We start from the raw sequence: 6,000 nt of genomic DNA on the forward strand, positions 1-6,000 counted from the left end.
GTATCAAACAGTTCAAAAAGTTGTGGGCATCCAAGGCCAGGAGGCCAAATTTATCGCCGATTGACGCACAGCTACGGACTTACAGGTAGTCATGACCCACAAAGATTCAGAGAACAGGTTGCCACTCTGGATTGTCCCATGGGACGGTCCCGCACTACTGGGGAGGAGTTGGCTTGCTGTCTTGAACTGGAAATGGGGCGATGTCAATGCAATTTCCTCTGTGGAGCGAGTATCATGCTCACAGGTCCTGGACAAATTTGACTCATTATTTCAACCCGGCATTGGCACTTTCATGGGGGCCAAGGTAGTGATTCACATAAACCCGGACGCCAGACCAGTACACCACAAGGCCAGAGCGGTGCCGTACGTGATGCGGGAAAAGATAGAAGGCGAATTGGACCGCCTCCTGAGGGAAGGCATCATCTCGCCAGTCGAATTCAGTGACTGGGCGAGCCCGATTGTGCCGGTGCTCAAAGCGGATGCGTCAGTCAGGATATGTGGCGATTACAAGGCCACCATCAATCGGGTGTCACTCCAAGACCAGTACCCACTACCGAGAGCGGAGGACCTCTTTGCGACGCTATCCGGTGGCAAACTTTTTTCAAAATTGGACCTGACCTCAGCTTACATGACCCAGGAGCTGGCAAGTGAGTCGAAGAAACTGACCACCATCACGACACACTAGGGGTTGTTTGAGTACAACAGATGTCCGTTCGGGATTCGCTCGGTCGCCGCGCTCTTCCAACGAAATATGGAAAACCTCCTCAAGTCGATTCCAGGGACGGTGGTTTTTCAGGACGACATCCTCATCACGGGTTACGATACTGAAGAACACCTCCACAACCTGGAGGAGGTGTGACGCAGACTGGACCGTGTAGGTCTGCGCCTGAAAACTGCGAAGTGCGTCTTCCTAGCTCCAGAGGTAGAATTCCTGGGGATGAGGGAAGCAGCAGACGGGATCAGTCCAACTGCATCCAAGATGGAAGCGATCCAGAGAGCACCCAGATCCCGTAACACGACGGAACTGCGTTCGTTCCTGGGGCTCCTGAATTATTTTGGCAACTTTCTTCCCAAATTGAGCACGCTGCTGGAGCCGCTGCACGTGCTCCTATGCAAAGGTCGTGAATAGGTCTGGGTGGACAGCCAGGAAAGGGCTTTTAATAGAGCACGCAATTTGTTATGTTCCAGCAATCTGTTAACGCTACATGACCCATGTAAGAAACTTGTGTTAACGTGCGATCTGTCGTCCTATGGTGTTGGGTGTGTGTTGCAGCATGTCAATGCCAAGGGTCAGTTACAGCCGGTAGCTTATGCCTCCAGAAGTCTGTCCCAGGCAGAAAGAGGCTACGGGATGGTAGAAAAGGAGGCGCTCGCATGTGTATATGTGGTAAAGAAAATGCACCAGTACCTGTTTGGCAGAAAATTTGAGCTGGAGACAGATCACAAACCCCTAACGTCCCTTTTGGCCGACAACAAGGCCATAAATGCAAACGCATCGGCCCGCATACAGAGGTGGGCACTCACGTTAGCTGCCGATGACTACGCAATTCGGCACAGACCGGGCACTGAAAACTGCGCCGATGCACTCAGCAGGCTCCCACAAGCCACCACTGAGTGGGCTACCAAGCATGGTGCTGAGATGGTCATGGCTGTTGAAGCTTTCGGAAGCGAAGGCTCACCAGTGACAGCCCGTCAGATTAAAGTCTGGACAAATAGAGACCCGCTATTGTCTCTAGTCAAGAAATGTGTCCTGAACGGGGACTGGGCAGCCACGTACAGGGCATGCCCTGAGGAATTTAAATCATTTCACAGGTGCAGGGATGAACTCTCGATTCAAGCCGATTGCCTACTGTGGGGAAACCGCGTAGTCATGCCCCAGATGGGCAGAGAGGTGTTCATCGGAGAACTCCACAAAGGGCACTTGGGCATTGTCACGATGAAGGCAATTGGCTGGTCACACGTTTGGTGGCCAGGGATAGACGCAGATCTGGAACTTTGTGTTCGCAGGTGCAACACATGTGCCCAGCTGGGCCATGCGCCCAGGGAAGCCCCCCTTAGCCCCTGGCCAAGCCTTGGTCAAAGCATCCATGTGGACTACGCAGGTCCTTTCATTGGGAAAATGTTTTTGGTTGTAGTAGACGCCTACTCCAAATGGATCGAGTGTGACATTTTTAATTCAAGCACATCCTCTGCCACGGTAGAAAGTCTACGGGCAATGTTCGCCGCCCACAGTCTCGCGGACATCTTGGTCAGTGACAATGGCCCGTGCTTCACAAGCACTGAATTCCAGGACTTCATGGCAGGCAATGGAATTAACCATGTTAGAACGGCACCGTTCAAGCCAGCCTCAAACAGCCAGGCAGAACGAGCAGTGCAGATAATCAAACAGGGGATGCTCAGATTCCAAGGGGGTTCCCTACAAACCTGCTTATCACGCCTCCTGTTGGCCTATAGATCCCGTCCACACTCGCTCACAGGGGTTCCACCCGCAGAGCTACTAATGAAAAGGACGCTCAAAACCCGATTATCCTTTATACACCCCACCATGAAAGAAATTGTCGAGAGCAGGCGCCAGTCACAATATTACTACTATGACAGGAATGCGAGGGCATGATGTATTGATGCAAATTATCCTGTTTTTACCTCAACTACGCTGCAGGGCCCAAATGGCTCGCAGGCACTGTGGTTGCCAAAGAGGGAAATAGGTTTCTGGTAGTTAAACTTACCAATGGACAAATCTGCCGCAAACATGTGGATCAAACAAAAAGGAGGTTCAGCAACCCCATAGAAGAAGCAGAGGAAGAGAACGATATAGAGTTCACTCCACCACAGGTGACCGAACACCGGAACCAAAGGGAGGAGAGCCCAGTCACTGTGGGCAGTCCGGACAGGCCTGAGCACTGCAAACAGCAGACACTCAGGCCAGCACCCAACAACTGGAGCCCCAACTCAGGCGCTCTACAAGGGAGCGTAAACCACCAGAGAGACTCAACCTGTGATCCCAATAAGACTTTGGGGTCGGAGGTGATGTTATGTATTCAACCAGCATTGTAACCCATGGATAAACTGACCTAAGTTGTACACCGTGAGAACACTGACCACGAGGTGGGAGATACTCCTAATCTGGACCTTCAGGTATAAAAGGGGAAGCTCCACCCACCTTCATCACTTGAGTGTGATGGAATAAAGGACAGGTCACAGACTGACCTTCTCTCAAGCATGGGCTTCGTGTGTATTTATACTGTGTAGTAAGGACGTATCAGGCATTTTCTGTGTTTAGCGATGCTGCCTCTTCATGCTTTAGGCAATCTCTCTGAATTAAACGCTGAAATATTCATGGAGCCTTTCAATTATATCCTGTGGGCTCCCCACTGGGACAGTCAAGATGCAACAGAGTTGAAATTAGTTTCAGTTGTTTGAACAAACACATTACGGCCGCTGATATGAGTCCCTCATGACATAGAATATGTTTAAATGCAAAATTCCGAAATTGAACCTAAACGTCCAAAAACTGGAAAATGTTGATCAGACTTATTATATAATGTAATTGGAAACGATGCTCTCTCTCCAATGGCCATGTTCCTTCAAACACAATCAGACGCATTGTATTGATTGTATATTGTTCTGATGAATGTTTTGCACTCTTCTGTGTTAATTCAGTGATTACTTTCCAAATGTTAGCTGAGTCTCTCGGGTCTGCTCTACTTCACTGCGGTATGCGGCTGCCTACTATAACTCTGCATATGTAATTCTCAATTAAAGTGCAGTGCTCATTTTACTGTCGAACACTCATTTGTTCTAACTTAGAGTCAGCAATGAGTAAGGATCCATTTTTCCACAGCACCTCAAACAAATACAGCATGTCAAATCAATTAATGAAACACCTCGAACTAATAAAATAAGGTGCAATTTTCCCTCATAGTATAAATCTTAAATGTACGGTTTCATTCTGGGTAATCTGCGATATACGCCTTCAAAGGCAATGGGAAAACATCGCCAGGGTGCAAAATAATTTGTTCTGGGCTCTGCATGTTTGTAATGTAGACAAATTTGCTGCTGATACAAAGATATGGTGGGAAAGCAAGTTGTGAGGAGGACGCAAACAATCTGCAAAGCGATATAGATAGGGTCAGTGAGTGAGCAAAAAATTGGCAGCTGCAGTATAATGTGGGAAATATGAGGTTATCCACTTTGGTCGGTAAAACAAAAAAAGCTAATAATTACTGAAATGGGGAGAGATTACAAAATGCAGTGAAGCAGAGGGATCTGGGAGTCCTTTTACAGAAGAACATAAGAAATAGGAGCAGGAGTAGGCATACGGCCCCTCGAGCCTGCTCCGCCATTCAATAAGATCATGGCTTATCCGATCATGGACTCAGCTCCACTTCCCTGCCCGCTCCCCATAACCCCTTATCCGCTTATCATTTAAAAAGCTGTCAATTTGTCTCTTAAATTTATTCAATGTCCCAGCTTCCCCAGCTCACTGAGGCAGGGAATTCCAGTTTTACAACCCTCTGAGAGAAGAAATTTCTCCTCATCTCAGTTTTAAATGGGTGGCTCCTTATTCTAAGATCATGCCCTCTAGTTCTAGTCTCCCCATCAGTGGAAACATCCTCTCTGCATCCACCTTCTCAAGCCCCCTCATAATCTTACACGTTTCGATAAGATCACCTCTCATTCTTCTGAATTCCAATGAGTAGAGGCCCAACCTACTCAACCTTTCCTTATAAGTCAACCCCCTCATCTCCAGAATCAAACTAGTGAACCTTCTCTGAACTGCCTCCAAAGCAAGTATCGCCTTTCGTAAATATGGAAAACAAAACTGCATGCAGTATTCCCAGGTGTGGCCTCACCAATACGTTATACAGCTGTCGCAGGGCTTCCCTGCTTTTATACTCCATCCCCTTTGCAATAAAGGCCAAGATACCATTGGCCTTCCTGATCACAAAAAGTTAGCATGCAGATACAGCAAGTAATTTGGAAGGCAAATGGAAAGTTGGCCTTTATTTCAAGGGGGATGGAATATAAAAGTACGGAAGTCCTGCTACAACTGTACAGAGCACAGGTGAAACCACACCTGGAGTACTGCGTACAGTTTTGCTCTCCTCATTTCAGGAGGGATAAACTTACATTGGGGGCATTTCACAGAAGGTTCACAAGGTTGTCTTATGAAGAATGGTTGAACAGGTTGGGATCTACCTATTGGAGATTAGCAGAGTGAGAGATGATATCTTTGAAAGGTGTAAGATTCTGAGGGGGCTAGACAGGGTAGATGCAGAGAGGATGTTTCCCCTTGTGGGGGAATCTAGAACGAGGGGACATAGTTTCAGAATAAGGGGTTGCCCATTTAAAATGGGGATGAGGAGGAATTTCTTCCCTCAGAGGGGCGTGAATCTTTGTATTTCTACCCCTGAGAGCTGTGGAGGCTCGGTCATTGAATATATTTAAGGTGGAGGTAGACAGATTTTTGAACGATATGGGAGTCAAGGGTTAGGCGGAGATGGTAGGGAAGTGGAGCTGAGGCCAAGATCAGATCAGCCATGATCTCACTGAATAGTGGAACAGGCTCGAGGGGCTAAATGGCCTCCTCCTGTTCCTATGTCCCTCTGTGTAAGGTCTGGGAAACACACGGTGGTGATCTTTGGAAACTTCAACTAAATGTTGTTGTTTTAAAGGGGATGCAGAAACAGAGTGACCGAGAGATTTACACACAGCAATATTTGAAGGTGGGTAGACAAGTTGATAAGGTTACTAAAAAAGAAAACAGGACCCTTGGCTTTATAACATGAAATAGATTACACCGGTGAGGAACTTACACCAAAGCTTTATAAATCCCTGCTTACGCCTCAGTTGGATCCTGTTTACAGTTCTGGGCACCACAATTTAGGAAGGATATCGAGGATTTGGAGAGAACATAAGAAATATATAAGAAACTTTTTCTGTTGTTATTGAAAACACAAACACAGGTATTCATTGAAATCCAATCTGTAGGTGGCCAAA

This window comes from Pristiophorus japonicus, unplaced genomic scaffold (assembly GCF_044704955.1).
Source record: "Pristiophorus japonicus isolate sPriJap1 unplaced genomic scaffold, sPriJap1.hap1 HAP1_SCAFFOLD_58, whole genome shotgun sequence".
In the NCBI taxonomy this organism is placed as follows: domain Eukaryota; kingdom Metazoa; phylum Chordata; class Chondrichthyes; family Pristiophoridae; genus Pristiophorus; species Pristiophorus japonicus.